Below are 12,882 nucleotides of genomic sequence, written 5' to 3' on the forward strand. Positions count from 1 at the left end.
TTTTTGAGAGTGTGTGAGAGTACATGGAAAAATTTACCTTTCAGCCCAGGTACATTCTCTAATTCAGATTAGTATCTACCTACTCTGCCTTAAGTCTGTCCCTTTCAGCAGTGTCTTTAGGAGCGTGCTAGAAACGCAGACATTGAGCGGATTAGAGGCTATTTTGCATAAGACTTCCAAACTGTTGTGGTTTTTCTGGAAAACCTTAAGAGAATGGTTTGCTTACTGGGCCTTCTACTTGCTATGCTTCTGTGTTTAATTGTGGCAATGGTTCTTGCAAGAACAGTTGAAATACGATTTTTTTTTAATAACATTTTTATAGCAAATATCATTAACACTTATAATTTCTGGAATCTCAACTTTAAAGAAAGGAAATTCAGCTCATGATTTTGATTTAAAATTTTTACCTCCTCCCTCCCCCTTTCCACAAAATGCATACAAAACGGGATGCAGCCTGAATTCTGTAACAGGGATTGTGGTCACTTGTGTGTGTTTTTTTTTTTAGTTAATATTCAGCCAGTAAAAGCTTGAAGCTTTATGATTAGTTCTTGCTTGATCTAGAAAGTCTTGCTTTCTGCATGGTTTTGCTTGCTACCTGTTCTTGTTTCTGTTACAAAAATCATGACGGAAGTAATCAATGATCTTGTTTCTTACAACAGTGATCTGAAATCTTGGTTCAGTTTTGATTTGTGCTGCAGAATCCTTGTGAAATTACACAAGTCATATTCAGTACCTCTGTTCCACATCTATAAAATGGGGCCAGGATATTTCTTTCTTGATCTGTCTGCATTCTCCGACAAAAGTGGTCATCTCTTGCTAAATGTCTGGACAACAGTTGGCACTATGTGTTTTTTAGTCATGAATACAATGCAAATGAGGAATGATAATATTAAGTTGCTACTCCAAGGTTCTGTTTGGGCTCTGAACATCAAGCTATTCTTGCTTTGTGATTTTTATCGTGATTATAATGTACTTGGCTATGAGAATACAACTGATAAACTTGATATATGGAAACGGCAGTCTCTACTCTTGTCCCTGAGCCTTGCTTCCCATTCCTGCAGTTCTGTGGAGCTGACAGTAGATGACAGAGAATATAAGGCAAGATTCATTTGTGTTGTGAGCAAATGTATTCTGAGATAAGAAGGTACTTCTGGGTGCATGATGTGGAATGTGTTGTCCAAGAATGGGTAAAGAGATGTAAAGTGCATTGCCATTGCATTAAATCCTGTCTGTGTTGGATGGTAAAGGAAAACTGGTCCAAAGACCAAAACCTCCTGTGGTGTGGAGATGGTCTGTATTGGGACTTTTAAGCAATTCTTAAGGTTGAAAAAACAAGGCAGCTTTTGCAAGAAGGCCTTGGACTGGTGGCATATGCTGTCAAAATGTCTTCCTGTGCCTCTTTTGGTAAGGGAGTGGGTAAATTTGGGAGAGAAGTGGATTGGGGGCAGTCTGAATGCATTTAAGGGAGCAGGGAATTGCTGTGTTTCTGACCCTCTGGCCTGTTGATAAATGGGGATGGCTCTGTCATCTGGGCTGTTCAGTTCAACCTCCCTCAGCAAGAGAGGCTGTACAGGAGCAGGCTTAAAAGTCCCAGTCTGGTTAGATGCCAGACCATGCCTTTCCAGCTTCACAAGGCAGTGTGATGTTGTCCTTTTGTGCTACAGCCATGAGTTTGTACAGTTGGCAAGTTTATTTCCTACCCTAGCTGGCTGGTTGGCCAGCCACCTATCCTCTTCCCTAGTGAGGCTGAGCAGGGAGAATTCAATGCATTCTTTTCTTCACTCCTCCAAAGGACCAGAAAATTAGCTTAGAAGACTTCTTCCTTTCTTTCCCTTAATTGGGCTGAAATGCCCTGGCTCGTGCAGCTCGTGCATTGCTTCAGTGAATGTCCTCTCCCAGCTGCCCCTTGATCTCAGTCCTTGGACAGCAATCTAATTACTCACAGGCCCTGCTGCCAGTCTTTGCTATTTAATGAAGGTTGAGCATGTTCCAGAAAGACTGGGGYTGCTGCCACCATGTGCACATGAGTGGATCTGGCTTTTTTGGCAGTGCCAAGGGCACCAGGTCAAGGAGGGCAGAGAGATGCTTTGATGGCATGAGCTGAAGGCTGCAGGGGATCCTAGGGTTAGCTGAAGCATGAGGAAGTGCAGGATATTGCAAAGGCTCCTTGGAGCTGCTGAGCTGCTTCCCAGGGGATGGGACTAATTATTCTTGATATGATGTGTAAACAGATAAAAGGGAAGCAAATGATCCATCCTCCTGCACTCCATAATGGGACTTGCTGGAGTTCTTTGGTTTTTCAAGCAGCTAAAGGTGGATTTTAGAGTGCAGTTTGCAGAGGGGTAGATCATAATACAAGGAGACCTGCTTTGGAGTGGCAGATGAGAAATCCAAATTGCCCTCTCTTAAGTGTGGGTAGGTGGCTGGTAGGGAAATCATGGCCTTAAGGTACAAGGCAAAAAGTTTGGGTACCTGAGGTATGTTCCCAGTTATATTCCTAAGTCACTTGGTAGTTCTGAGCAAGTTGTGAAACCCCTCTGCTATGATTTCCCAGTGTATGTGGGTAGATCTTACCAAACTTATATTATCTAATGGAGGCTTAATGCATTGTTTAGTGTTTTAAAATGCTAGGATGGGAAAAACTACTAGAGATGAGGGAAATACGTCCTATGCTAACATTTGAATTTCTGTTGTGAGCAGTATGTTTTTGGTGGGTGAATATGGTATCAGTGCACCATGGATGGAGTGGAATGTCATCTTTTCTTGACACTAAAAGTGGACCTGTTTGCTACTTTGTCCTGGACCAGGGTGACTCCTGATCTGGGCTTAAATATAATATCAGGTCCAACAGACCTTTTGCTGAATATTTGAATATTGATGTTTCAGTTAGACCTATTGGTAGAATTGGACCTGGTAGGGCAGTCAGCACTCAAAGCTGTCTTTGGGCCTATGCTGGCTGTATGGAGGCTGCAAGAAGCCAGATGGTGGGCATTTGCCATATGTGACCAAGGGACAATATATGACTCCTGGTACTCTGGGGTGTGAACTTCCAGCACCTAATGATTTGTGAGTTGGGCTGTAGTGATGACTCCAGGGTGAGATTGTTGTCTCCTTAGCACAGCTTGGCTTTGCTCTTGCCTGATTTTCTAGGACTTGACAAATAGCCTCCAGATAAAGTGGGAGCTCATGAGCCCTTTTCACCTCTAGGCCTCCAATTTGAATTCAGCCCTTGTCAGTTAATAAAAATTGTAATCATCTGTTTGCTCCTCTGAGCTTGTCTCCCTCTTCTTAGGGGATGCTGGAAAACTCACTGCTGGTGGTGGTTTCATTGCTGTCTCTGGCCTGGGCTATGGTATTCCAGAATGACTGTATTTGGCAATGAAGTACCCAGAGAAACAAATGGTATGCTGCTGTGAGGCAATTCTAGCATGGAAAAATTTGAGGCTGAAAAAGATTTATTACACTGTCTGATGTACCTGCCTTCAAGGATATAGTCCTGTGGCAGGAGGCTGTGCGACACTAGAGAGGTACAATGTAAGTAGATGACAGGGTACAATACAGGTAGGTATCTTGTTCTTTGCCTCTTTGGAGGAGATGAGATATTCTCATTAGGTTTGATATGTATTGTGAAGACTCTTCGGCTCAGTGTCCCCCAGCTGATGTCTAGTTTGCTGATTAAGGCGTTTGCAGTCTGATAGTGACAGAGGGAGGGAAGGAGGGAGGAGTGCCTTTTAAGAACATCCACGTCTGGGAAGTAGAAAGACTCAGTAGCGAGGAAAGGCGGGAGGAACCTCACCCTGCTCCAAGGAGGTGATTACGACTCTGTCAGGCAGCAGATATCTTTGTCTCTTCTTTGCATCCCTTAATTTCTTTCTCTGTTATCTAATATCTGAAAGATGGTTTCTGTGCAAAGACATGCTGCAGTGGAAGCTCCTGCATGCTGCCAGGGCTGGATGAATTGGAGCAGAAGAGAGCTGGTTAACCCATCTAGAGCTCAGCCCAGCTACTTCCTAGAAAGGGTAATGATTTCCTTTGGTTTCCTGAAGGAGGCAGCTTCAGTGACAGTAAGGCCAAAGTTCACCTGCTGCCTACTTCTAAATGCCAAAGGCAGGTAGGACAAACTAGTCCTACTCCTAAGCTTCCAACAGAAATCAACACAGTAGAAGTTAGAGTATTGTCTGTACATTGTTGAGGTACAGAAGTAGTTTCTTTGCAAGTCAACTTTAATACTCTGTGGCATTTCTCTTCTGTGCCCTGGCATCTCTTGATACTATGTTTACCTTTCAGATGTGCTGCTAACAGGCTTCCCTTCTGATCACATGTTCCTCTCTTGTGTCAGCTCTGACACAGAGTATGCTAGCGCATTCCTAGGGCCAAACACTTACGCTGTTATCCCTTAATCCCTTTCTTGTTTAACCTGAGTGCTTTGAGATCTGGCTTTATAATGCATACAAAGGGAAAAAGGTTTGAGGGGGAAATGGATGAGTTAGAGTATAGATGCTTCTGCCTGGAGATACTTCTTCCCCTGGGTACTTAGCAATTCCACCTTCTCTTCTGGGGAGTCTCTATGTTGGTGAATATAGCTGTTTGGAGTATCATGGAGCCAAAGTGCCATCTGGGCTGTCTCCAACCGTAAGCCAATAGCTAGGCTGCTGGCATCTCTGCTGGATCCTCTGAACCTGGCTCCTTATTGTGTTACTTTGGATCCTGAAAGAGTCTGAAAACTGAGTTAGTCAGAATGATTTTGAGTGCACCATAGGGCTTGGAGGAGGAAAAAGAGGATGAGGAAAGTCAGATGTCGCTGAAGTTTGGGAGAATATTTATTGAAAAGAAGATAGATCTGTGGGAGGGGGGAGAGAGAAGTGGGTAGGAAAGGGTAGAGAGAGAACCATATTGTTGTCTTAAGATTCTCAAAAGGACAGGTTAAAGCCAAAGGCTTATCATTTTGATTGGCAGGCTGCCTGGCTACCTTCCCAGTCCTGCTGTCTGTCTTTATTCTCAAAGCTCTAAAGCCTGGTAAGAAGGTATTAAGCTAAAGCCAGTTCCTTGGCTGCAGACCAGGGAGAGGAGATCAAATGGGCCTATGGCACCATTGGCATGTGTCCTTGGGAAGTGGCTCAGGGAGATGTTCTAGGGGATGCTGGTGACATTGTGTAAGGCCTGAGCCCCTCGTTTGTCTCTGAGGGGTAGGTAGGCCTGGAGAGAACAAATTTGGGCAAGGGAATCCATGATGGGCCATCTCAGGGTACTTGGTGCACTAACTCAGCAAGTGGCAGGCAATGTTGCCTTACTGAGAAGAACCTGAACATGGTACCTCCAAGCAAAAAGAGAAGACATCTTGCAGCAGCTGCCACAGTCTCTACACATGAATGGACAGGGCTTGGCTCTTCACCTCTTTATCATTTTTACCTCTCTCAGAGCACTACAGAGATTAAATCCTACTGAACAGCGGAAAGCAAAGCCCACTGCCAATATTGGAGATTAGAGACTGGTTTATGGTGGGCTGCCAGCAAGCCACAGTGAGCATCAGTCAACAAAGCCTGCAGACCCAAGCTGCAGCAATGACAGGGCTGGTCTAAATGTAATTTGAGTTGAAATTGAGGTGAAAGGCTGCCCCCAGCATGGACACTGGGTACCATGCTGCAAAATGGCTGTACCCTAGCATCGCTTCTCCCTGCTCTGCCTCTCACGTTACCTGTTGTGTGTCCTTTTTGTGGAAGGTTACCAAAGGCTGTTTTGTTTCTTATTTTGACACAGTACAGAGTAGAAGGATAGTGCTGGCACATTCTTTTTCTGAATTTAGCCCAAGTAGCCTCAAGGGCTTGGCAGATCAAGTAGTTTTGCTGTGATCTATTTGTGCTTTCCAGCAATCCCAGTTAGTAGATGTTGCTTGGAAGAGAATAGAGAAGGTCAAGACCTTCTCTACATTGCCTTCTTGAATAGGGAAGCATTGTCCTCGCTTCCCTTGTTCTTGCTGTGTGTGGACTAGGACTGCCTGGGTTGGGTCCCAAAGTGATTGAGTGGTTGGCCAGATACCTCTCCCTGCCCACTCCTCCCTCAGCATGTGGCTCATTATGATACAAATATCTCATGGGTGCCTGAGGAGAAAAGGAGTTTGCAGACTGCTTCACCATATGCTGTCGCTGTCCATGTTGTATTTGGTCTGTGGATGATTTGATTTTCAGGCCTGGTAAGGTACATCTTTGGCTTATGGTAACATCCACTGAGAAGGAGAAAGGCTTACAGTTAACTTCTTTGGAGGAACTGTGAAGCAAGCTTCTTGAGAAGGATAAGTGGTTGTTTGGAACCAATTCCCATTACTCCTCATGTAGTCCAGAGGGTTTGTGAGAATGGAGTCTTTTTTTTTTTTTTTTTTTTTCCCCTCTCTCTCTCTCCTTTCTGGCTATGTTGTATAGACTGAGAAGTTGAAATAAGCAGAAGAGACAGGTTTAGGCTATTGTTTTTATTAACCCCTAGCACCATTGCCATGATGAAGTGTTGAATTCCCAGCTTAAGCACTTGCAGAAATTACCAGTCTTCTAGAAATCAGCACCCACAAGATAGCAGGGTCTGCTGCTGAGTGTGCTTAAAAAACAGTCCGTAAGAGACTTGGTCAAAGCACTACACAAAGAAAATGGTAGCAAGAAAAGGAAAGCAAGAGCCCATTTGTCTCTTTCCCTTCCCTTTGCACAGCATAGCACCATCTCTCTGAAGTAGGACACCTTCCTTATTCAGCACTGCTTGGCACTGGAGTTTGAGAGGCGACACAGATGTGTTTTGGACCCCATGATCTTCCTGTGGGGCAATGCTGACTAGTGAGAAGGAAGGAAGGGAGGTGGTAATGTGGGTCTGGAAGCAGCAGAAACAGGGTAGTCATGTGATGGTGGAGATTAACTATTAATGCTGGGCTTTTGTGCTCCAGTTTCACCACTGCAGACTGCAGCCAGGAAGCTTGTCCCACAGTGTGTCTGAAAGACTTGAGAACACAGCAACTATTACTGTTCAGTGGGCATAAGTTGGCTGAGTTTCTAGAGCCTTCAAGTCTGTGATTAGAGTAAACACTCTAGGAAATGCTGTTTTGGGGAAAAGCTTTGGCTTGGTAGTATAGCCAGCCTGGCTGTCAACAACACAGCTGTCCTTGGTGTGGGCTGGGATTTAGCTCTGATTTTCTGCTTTAGCTCTGAATAGCCTCTCCTTTGTTGGCTCACATGAGAACTGTGCTGCTGGGCTCTGTTCTTACTTTCCTTAAGCCTGTTGATGTCAATGGGAGTTTTGGGCACCAGTCCATAGCTCATCTCACAGGAAGAGGCACTCATAGAGGCAGCACTTCTCATGTAGATGGAGACAGGGTTAAACTAACATAGATTCACCTCTAAAACTCTCTGCCTTTCTCCTCCAGAACTGCCTTCCCACATACAAACTTATGTTGGGCTGCAATTAATTTTGATGATAAATGTATTTTTTTATGCAAGGTTTCAAAAGGATAGATGTTTTGAAGGCCACAGGTAAACTAAAAAACACAAATGATACTTCAAAGGAATCCTATTAAGTTTACCCTTTTTCATCATTGAAAAAGATCTTTTTTTAGTCTCCTGTTGGACTTCGCTTGCTCTTGCAAAATATTGTTAGAGAATCTTCAGTTCTTCAAATTCATTCCTACAGTGTTAGGAACTTTATGTAACTGAAAGCCTGTGACTGTGTCTATGTTAGAACAAACTATTTTTATTAGAAAAGATTGTTTTAAAATCTTGTCATATCCTTACAAGCTATCATTTTATCTTGGTATGTTTGATTATGGAGGAACTAGGCTGAGCTGTTACACAAAGGATGAAACCCTGTCCAGTACTCTGCAAGTTGCTTTGCAGTCTTGCTCTAGGCATGCCTGTTTTTGACGACATAGGTATGTCTTTCGCCTATCTTTGGACAATTTAGAAGCTTCCTAGCTTGCATGTTGCTTCACAGGCTCATCAGAAACTCCCACAGGCTCTGGCATGTCAGTGTGCGGGGATAAGGAGATTGAGAAACAAGGAACAGTTCAAAAATTCTTTTTCAAAATGCAAAGCTAGTGGATCTGTGCTGTTGCTAGTATAGGTACAGATAATCTTAAAGTGAAAGCAACTCGGATGCATGGTTTTCTTAATACTGTAAATCCATACTAATTATGTTGTAGGTGATGTGGTTTGAAGCTGGGGAACCCACCATCGGTCAGGGAATGCAACTGAGTTTATTCAGCAAAGTCTGTTGCCATTATTGTTTGCTCTGTGTGCAGGAAAGACAGACAAGCCTCATGCAAGAACATGGTATACCTGCCTAGATGATAAGGCTATATATTAAGCATATATTAAGGTAAGTCTGAAAAACCTAAGCTGCAGTGTTTTGTTCAGAACACTGATTGAAATAACACAGTGACTTTGTGATATGTATATTTTCATAATAGGTCTGAATTTACTGTGTTATAAAATAAAACTCTCAGCTTGTTGTTTTCAACTTAATATAACTTCCTGTTGAATCACATGACCAGCTCTCTTAAAGTGTTTTTAGAGGACTGAGTGTAATTGTGCGCAATGAAAGTGATGCTTTTGGGAAATGCAGTTGAAGCAGACGGAGGTACTCCTGGTACTGCATCTTTTTAGTATTCTTGTGTCTCTTCTTTCATCGTATTCCTAATTTTTTTTTCCAGGTCTCCAGTGACTAATGAAAAGTGTGAAAGGCATTTTTTGGTGTGCTGGTTTTTCCTCTTTGCATTTTGCAGCTGCTTGTACTATGGGCAATTAGGCTAAATATCTTATGGAAAGACCTGAGAGATGAATGAAACAGTAAACCACAAGAAGCTGAAAAAATCAGATGGTTATCTCGCAGTGGAGCTGCTGCTAGGGTTAGAAGTAGAAAGCAGCAGTAACTACTGCTGCAACTTTGAAACTTGCCTATGTTGCTTGGTCCACAGTATAAAAGAAAAAAAAGGTTCATTTGCATTCCAGATGCAAGCACTCAAGTCACTCAAACACCCTCRAAGCTACTCATATAAATGTGATATAAATTCTTGCTTTTATTATCAAACTCTCAGCTCTAAAGGTTACCCTTCCACTGCCTGTTGGGAAGTGTAGTGGCCTGCCTGTGGCTCTGAGCAGACACATTGCTGCACCTGTGTGGGGAGGTTTGAAATGTTAGCAGGAGTGATGTGCCTCCAGTGCTGGCACTCACAGACAAATGGAGATGCTGAAACTGAGTGCATTGAAATGTCCAGGACAAAGTACTGCTTACTGAACTGATTTTGTTGCTCCTCATGTCGTGTAGACTTTCCTGGACCAGCTTCTGTGTCGTCTTGGGCCATGTGCAGTCATGAGGACTTAAAGAGCATGCAAAAATATATCAAAAGCTAGGAGTGCTCATCAGCTGTGCTGAAGGGAGCTGTATATCTACATAGGAGGAAGACAAAGCACCAGGCAGGAGCTGGGGAATCAGAAATCCTTGCAAGCTGCTCACCTTGGTACTGGCCTAGGCCAACCCTCTCAATGCCATGAGGCAGGTGTGGGCAGGCAGTGTTGCACTGGGGCCTGGTGCAGGTCACAGGCACGGGAGAATGTTCTCCGAGAGTGGTAGTTAATTACATGGTATATAAATGGATTAGCTCCCTGGAGTAAGAGGCCTTTATCCTATTAGCCAGCCAGCCACTTCATTGTGCTCCCTCCTCACTCACGTGTTTGTGAGGTTCAAGAGGGGGAAAGAAACAGGGGGACAAGTAGGTTGCAGGATGAAGATTTTTGGGAACAGTTAGGTTATTTCATCATTTCTTTCTGAGATTTTTGATACTCTGTTATTTCCACCTCCTGGGTACTTACATGAGGACAAAAAATAGTCTGTCTAGTCTCTGATCATCATCTGGCCTGTAACTTATAATGCAGCGTATAATACAGCATTTATGTAAAATTATTTTCATGTGCCTGTGCAAACAAATACAATCTCTCACAAATAAGCATAGTCATGTGAAAGCAGAAGATTCTGAAATACACTGCAGGGCTGCGCAGACATGATGTGCACATGTGTGTTGGAGAGGCAGGGGAAGGAGTGGGACTTTACTGTGTATTCAGGCTTCATGGAGCCTGAGGAAGCCCCATGGCTCAGTATGTTTGTATGTCTGTTTGTTTTAGACAAGCTTGTTTTGGCTTCCCAGAGCAGTTTTTGCAGTCAGTCTGCATTTTGCTTCTTCAAAGTTACTCCACTATTCACAAATCAAGGTTTTCATATGAAGATGTGACCTTGTGTATTTTCAGTTTAAAACTGCCTTTGCAGGTACCTCCAGCAACAGTGACTGAACCCAAGGGAAAGGTTCCGAAGGAGTAAGATCTTTACTACACTCTACTGGAGTGAGGACAGGAGGCCATTCAGAGTCACCTTCTTGAGGTTTTCATTCTGAAAAACAGGCTATGCTTGCCTTCCATGCCATTGAAAAATCCGTTCCATGGTTTAGTGCAATGGGTGTACCATGTTGCTGCTGTTTTGAGAAGCCCCACTGAGACCAGCCCTCTGGCTAAGAATCAACTGAACATATGCATACTCCAGGTTCTCCCCAGACAAACCCATTGCTCTCCGTTGGGCATTTTCTGTGGATGGTTAGAGATAGATAGAGATATATAGATACTTCCTGAGAAGTCTCTTTTGCTGGCTATACCTTTAAGGGCAGGTTTTTGGGCTGACAGGCAGACAATCAGGCCTGAGAACTTACCTTGTTAATCACAAATACTTGACATCACCATTTAAAACATTCAGGTTGACTCTAAAACAAGAAGAAATTAACTTAGAGACTTGAAACAATTTCGGGCTGTTTTTTCTTTTGCTACAACTATACTTTCTTCTGCTGGAGAGAACCTGTGTGAGTGTGTAGGACTCTTCAGGAAACCTGATGTCCCAGATTTCCAGGCTGTTCCCTGTTTGTTTAGTATGCCTGAGACCCTGTTGACTGGTCAGTGAAACTATATATTCTTTCTAGCATCTGGAAGTGTTCTAAGTTAGCAGGGAATGGTGTTAAAGGAGCTTGGGATACACTTTGATAGTGCCTGTGTGCTTTGGGTTTGCAGCAGCTGTCTGTGAATCGTGTTCCACCTTGTGTCCCAAACATCACAGTTTACAAGAGTCTGTACTTGTTACTACTTTTTTTCTTCTTCCCCTTGGTGCAGAGCTATGTGACTTTCAGAGCCTTCTCTATGCCTTTCTGCTTAAAGAAACTGTTTATTCTATTGCCTGAATTGTACTAATGTTTTAACCCCTTCTTGGTGTGCTCAGGGCACAGTGTTTGAACAGCAAACAAGCAGAGCTGACCGGGGCTGCTTGTTTTGAGTCTTGCAGAGGCGATCAGCCCTCAGCAGCACTGTCTCCTACGTGCTGCAGCAATGCTCTGAAAGGAACAGGATAATGGTGTAGGAGGCAGAATGCCTTCTATCCTAACTCTGCCAAGGGCAAAAATCAGTAGAGAGGGAGGGGTTTGTAGTCATATCCAAGCCAAGACTTCAGCTAATGGTCACAGGCTGGGACTGTGAAAGTGAGACAAACTGTAGAGACATCAGATGATATGTTAGACTAGACTGGACATTCCCTGTGGAGAGCTTTGGAGCGAAGACCAGGAATCAAAGGAGGAAACAGTCACATTGGCAATTCTGAATTAAAAGCCTTGTAAGCTTTTTCTCAGGAGCCTCTACCATGCCTGCCAGCTGTGAAACTAGAACCTCCTGTCCCTTCACACTCCTCCATTTGCTAAGCTCTAGTGAACAGGAGGGGCTAGGCCAGCATTTTAACTCTAGAAACTTTGTCATATGCAGATGAGTGAGAGGAATTAATGAATTCTGCCCCTCTATAATTTTATTATTCCACAGCTGCTGAAGTTTTCAGTCAGATCTGTTTCCTGCACAAATGGAGTTTTGCATTTTTCAGGCCTCAAAGAAAACTCAGCAAGGGATTTGGATTGGCGAGGGGTGAATAGATGAACCATCTGATGTACCCTGCAGATCGGCAGACTAAGACTCTGCCAGACCAGCAGGGGAAGTGGCTCCTGAGCCAGACACTCTCCGTATAGTGTGTTCGATTCCCTTGTCCCCAAATTCAAATCAAAGGGCTAGCAGCAAAAGTGTCAGGGTGAATCTGACCCATTTCATCTGTACCTAGGGAAACAAAACTTCTGTATGTAACCAGAGCATATCAACAAACTTTGTGCCACAAGGATGACCCAGGAGCAGTACGAAGCCAGTCATCTACAGATGAGCACAAAATCTGTTTGCTTAGACTGTAAATGTGTAAGCAGGTACTGTGTTTGCATTAGCTGTGCTTTTAGTGTCATCCTTAGAGTGCTCCAAAAACCAGCCTGTAAACTGAATAATGTTGTCTGCTCTCTGGGCCTTGAACAGTGGGAATCCAGATGCTTGGCCAGATGGCAGGCCTTCCTGAGCAGGCTTTGGCTCACTCTTCCATAGCAGACATCTACCAGACTCAGCAGCCTGGTGCTGCTCTGTTACCATCACCTGTTCATCTTTCTGGTTTGAGATTCATCTGGCTTGCTGTCATTTACAGAGCAGTCCCTAATAGGAAGACTTGCTGTTCCTAAGGTTAAGACCAACCTGTGAATCAATAAATTTGTTCTATAGTCTTGTAGTCTTCCCCCCACACACACACACCATGTTCACCATAGATACTTAATCATTTCTCCTCAACAGTGATAGCTTAGCCCCTCTTGGTAGTGTGTAAGATCAGGTGACTAATGCCACCATGTTGGAGGGGATTTTGTGACCACAGAAGTTATTTTGTTGTGGTTTTTATTCTTCACAGTCTGCTGAGTTTGTGATCCCAGACAAGTCCCTGGTGTACTGGTTTTTGGCCTTGTTTGTGTTTTTTTTT

The 12,882-nt window shown here is 43.7% G+C and overlaps 1 protein-coding gene across 1 annotated transcript in view; it reads left to right on the forward strand.

The window, feature by feature from the left end:
- Window positions 1–12,882, forward strand: part of LOC146589708 (uncharacterized) — a 42,295-nt gene that overhangs the window by 21,506 nt on the left and 7,907 nt on the right. The gene's annotated exons all lie outside the window — the stretch shown is intronic.

This window comes from Rhea americana, unplaced genomic scaffold, assembly GCF_003343005.1.
Source record: "Rhea americana isolate MKP2758 unplaced genomic scaffold, rheAme1 scaffold_44, whole genome shotgun sequence".
In the NCBI taxonomy this organism is placed as follows: Eukaryota; Metazoa; Chordata; class Aves; order Rheiformes; family Rheidae; genus Rhea; species Rhea americana.